Raw genomic sequence first — 5336 nt, 5'->3', positions numbered from 1 at the left:
ATCACTCTATTATATAGTTCTAAATATTTTTAACACTCTAAATAAGGGTAACATGGTACAAATGTTTGAAATTCTAAAAAAAAAAAAAAAAAAAAAAAACATATTTTAAAAAAAAAAAAAAAAAAAAAGATTTAAGGGTAGGCGCCACTTCTAGTGGCGACTTGCCCTACCCTTTAAGGGTAGGCGCCAACTAGGGTGGCGCCTAGGTGTATATTAGGGCAAAAATTGCCCATTTTTGTAATTTTTTTTAAAAACTGTGTATTTTTAAAATTTTTTTAAAAATTCTGGATATTAAAAAAAAAAAATTCTTAAAAAGTCACACCTTTCGTCTTTTTATTTTTATTTTTAGAAGAAGTCATACCTTTAGTCTTTTTATTTTTTTGGGAGAAGAATTATCATTCATAATAAAGTTAGTATTAAACTACATGTCTAGTTTTTGTTGTAAAATTTACTCAAACTATATTGTATGATGCCATATATATCCTTGCATGCACTTTCTTTTGTTGATTCATTGTAATTCTGAAAACAATTTTATATGATGTTAACCCAATGATATACAATATACTTTTTCTTGTGATAGTAGATAAGAATTACTTTTATAAACCCATCAAACAAATCTACACTTTGAGAGAGTGATGTGATATGTTACTCACTTTGATCGAATCTTGATTTTCTGGAAAACTAGATTGAAATCCCATCAATTTAGATATAAATTTGTGATCTGTAATGAAGTATAGTATTCTGAAAACCTGCTTAAAGTATGAGTTATAGTGCAAAAAATTACGCACTTTTAAGAAACGTCTTGTATAGATTTTGAATTTAATTTTAATTAAACTATGTTGGAAATTGACTTACTGTGACATATACATTGAAATTATGACGTATATGAGTAGTTAAATGCCAAATTTCTTTAAGGATGTTAAACTGTTAGTAGTTTGTTATTGAAACATTATAAGATGTATGACCATGGTTGTAATGTTGAGTTTAAGGGGTATTAAAATGATATGTCAAACTATTTTTTTTCTCTATGTACTTGAACTAAGCATTAATCAAGCTACTTAATTCAGTACTACAAATATATAAAGGAGATTTTGTTGGAACAATTTATGAAAGTTTCAGAAAATATTTAAAGAGAAAGACAGATAAAGCATCCATGTGTCTAACAATTGTTTAAAGTTTTATTATTGCATTGTATAGATCCAACAAAACACAGATAAAATTCAAATGTTATTTGTTATTTGCTATTATCCTCCAAAATTTCTTCTTGATGATCATAACGAGTGGCATTAACATCTTCAACTTCAATTTAATCATTAGAAGAAGGTATTCGTGTTGAAAAAGAAGTATTGTGATTAATGTCTAGAGTTGAATCTCTATTGCATCGCTATAATTCATGTTTCTTTGGAGGACAACAGACCACCTACTGTTCGAGGGATCCTTTACATAAAATACTTGTATTGCTTGAGCTGCCATGATGAAAGATTCTTTCTTGTATCCCATCTTATCCAAGTCAAATATAAATCCTAATTTATCAGTTTGTATACCATTGTTACCATTAACCCACTTACATTTGAAAATAGGAACTTTAAACTTCACATAATTGAGCTCCAATATCTCTTATATAACACCAAAGTAAGCGATGGATGCCAAGATGGGATTTTATCCTTTGAACTAGAGAAGTGCATTGAAGAAGCCATTATTCCGCTATTTTGCATGGTACTCTTATCATCCTTTAATTTTGTACAAAAGGAAAATTTATTTATATTGTACGCACTCCAACACAAGACTAAAGCTAGGCTCATATGCTAGAAACATTAATGTATCTCAAGCATTATTATCATTCATAATCTTGATTTTAAACCATTTTGAGAATGTTCTCTTATACTCTTTCAACACCTATTTTTCAGACATTCGAGGATTTTTGGCTTTGACAATGGTTTTATGTGTACTCAAGTATGGTTAAACCTCATCAGTGTTATTTAATATTCAAAAGTGAGCTTGAAAAACTTCCCTTTCACCCATATGCTTAACCTTTAGACGTGTACCCTTACTGTCACGTCTTCCTTCGTTACGAGACTTGAGTAGTCCTACATGTTTTGCATCTGACGAATAGTTTGCACAAAACTCAATGACTTATTCTCTAACGTACGTTTTAACAATAAATATCATAGGATGATAATGATTCTTCACATAGCCTTTCAATATCTTCATGTATCGTTCAAAATGATACATCCATCTTAAATAAACAGAACAGCACACTTAATCTCTCTAACTAGATGGTCTATTAAGTGAACCATGATGTCAAAAAATGAAGGAGGAAAAAACATCTCCAACTCACACAATATAATAATAGACTCGTTTTCCATCTTATCCAATTTATCAGGGCCAATCACTTTGTTACTTATATCATTAAGGAAAAAAGCACAATCTAGTTATGGCATGTCAGACATTTTTGGGAAAGATGCCACGAATAGCCACAAGTAGTAGTTGTTTTGCGTCAAAATGTGGAAATCATGAGATTTTAAGCCAATTATTTTGATATCTTTTATTGACACGACACTTTTGACATTTGAAGAGTAGCCAATAGGCACTTTCACACCTTGTAGACACTCAGAAGATCTTATTTTCCCTTCTTTGATAATGTATGGCATGCCAGTGGTAAATACATCTTGTTACCTCTTGGTTGTGGAGCTAACTCCTCTCTTAGTTTCATTTTAACCATATCTTAACGAGAGTTTAAACCATCCTTTGTCTTACCTTCAATGTTAAGAAGTGTTTCGATTATACTATCACATACATTTTTCTCAACGTGCATTACATCAAGACTAGACCAATATGGAAGGTCAAAGAACACTAACTTCTTCTTCCATATATTATTATTCGTAATTTTTTTTTGTTTTCAAAACTAACACTTATGCTCCTCACCCGATGATATACTTCTTCTCCACTTAAGGCCTTCAGGGAAACTTCATACTCTTGATATCCATTAAAAGCCTTTTTCAATCTTTGATATGGGTGATTATGTTTAAGAAATATTTGATGTACAAGATAAACAGTATTCTTTCCCTTCTCTAATGGATGGTAGCAAGTATCTTTTTGACATACATGACATGCTTTTTTCTCCTTAAATTTATAACCATACAAGTTACCATAAGTTGGAAAGTCATTGATGGTGCAAAATAACATGGCCCGTAAATTTAAATTTTCATTTGAAAAATTATCAAACACATAAATTCCTTCATCCCACAAATTTCTTAAGTCATCAATTAAGGGACTTAGATACACATCTATGTTATTTTTAGGTTGTTTTGGTTCCGAAATCATCGTAGATAACATAATATATTTCCTCTTCATGCACAACCAAGGAGATAAGTTGTAAATAATCAAGAGAATAGACCATGAACTATGGTTACTACTTAAACTACCATATGGATTCATGCCATTAGTAGAAAGTCTAATCCTAGGCTTTCATAGTTCATTTCTGAAGTCTGAAAATAAGGTATCAACCTTCTTCCATTGCAAAGAATAGGCTGGATGCCGAATTTTTCCATCACACATCCTCTCTTATGCATGTCATCTAATATTCTTTGCATCATTTAAGTTTGCAAAAAATTGCATAAACCTTGGAATAATTGGAAGGTACCATAACACCTTTGCTAGATGACCGATTGTGGTTACATCACAAACTTCGTCATCACCCTTATTCTTATATCGTGATGTCATACACTTGAGACACTTTTCTTTCTCTTCATTATCTTTCCAGTATAATATGTAATCATTGTGGCGAATGTATTTTCTTATACTCTATACCCACCAGATATAATATCTTTCTTTGCATCATATGCGCAGTTCGACAACATGTTTTCATCTGGAATCATTTCCTTCAACAACTCTAGCAATTGTGTGAAGCTTTTATCGGTCCAACTATTAATAACTTTCAAATTGAATAATCTCAGCATGGTCGACAGTCAGGTGAAGATTTTACAATTTGGATACAAAGGAATTTTGTTGTCATTGCGAAGAGTATCATGTATGTGTGCTCGTTGAAAAGAGTCTTGTCCAATATCATGAATAATTTCTTGTAGATGATCATTCATCTCTATATCAAATTCTTCTCTTAGGGATGCCTTTGGTGTATCACACAATTCACCATGTCATATCCAGTTCGTATAATTTTGAAAAATCCCATTGACTATTAGATGATCTCATATCCAGTTCGTATAATTTTGAAAAATCCCATTGACTATTAGATGATCTCATACGATGTTAGCATCTAAAGGTTCAATGTTCACACACATAGCACAAGGATAATGAAATCGTTCATTACTTTTGGGAAGATTAGTTTTGGCAAATGTCAAAAAATCTAACGCTCCTTTTTTATACTCTTCACTTAAGCAATTTTTCTGCATCTAACTACGATCCATAGTTATGAAGAGAAGAGAAATAATAGTAGTTAAAAGATGCAGTTACAAGCTTACAAGTTATGTGTGGTTAGTATTCATAAGGAAATTTCACTAGAACATGTATAATTGTCTTCTTCCCATATAAGACATGTGTGTTAGTATTGATAATGAAATTTCACTGAACGTGTATTGTTGTAGTCTTCTCATATAAGCCATATATTTTTGTAGTCTTCCCATATAAGCAATGTTTACAATGACCATACTCTCTTTAAAAATATAGATTTCCTTGAGTTTATTATTTCAGATATATGTTTTATGTTAGTCATATGGTTTGGGGTGTTTTTATATGTTTTGTGGTGTTTCGCAATGTTTTATATATGTTATATTAGTCATATATTTTATGGTATTTTATATATGTTTGATTAAAAATTTGCTGCACTTTGAAGCATGTGTTTGTAACCCGTATAATACAATATCTTTTTTCATGCAGTCCACATTCACCTGAAGTTAGATTATGTTTGTGTTTTGGTTGAGTTAGGATTCCTTAAAAATATTCTCTTAAGAGATAGATTTAAGGTTTACATGATTTTCAATTGTAATATGTTCAAATTTGCTACATATTCATAGAGATAACATTAGGGTTGTTCATGGTTCAGTTTAAGGAGATAATTGAACTGAACCAAATTGTACCATAACAAAATTCTTTAAAATGGAACCGAATCGTTGTAATTTTTTCTAGTATGATATATTTCATAGAAACACAACATGTATGTAAATTAATAGAGATAACATTTAGAAGCACAACATACATGCACATTCATAGAGATACATTTCGCAAACACATAAAAAATACGAAAACACAAAAAACCACCTTAGGAGTGAGACAGAGAAACAAACCTAGAAAATTTCAACTTTGAAAGATAGAATATCTAT

This window comes from Lathyrus oleraceus, chromosome 1, assembly GCF_024323335.1.
Source record: "Lathyrus oleraceus cultivar Zhongwan6 chromosome 1, CAAS_Psat_ZW6_1.0, whole genome shotgun sequence".
Classification (NCBI taxonomy): domain Eukaryota; kingdom Viridiplantae; phylum Streptophyta; class Magnoliopsida; order Fabales; family Fabaceae; genus Lathyrus; species Lathyrus oleraceus.
Note: the sequence above shows the minus strand (reverse complement) of the source record.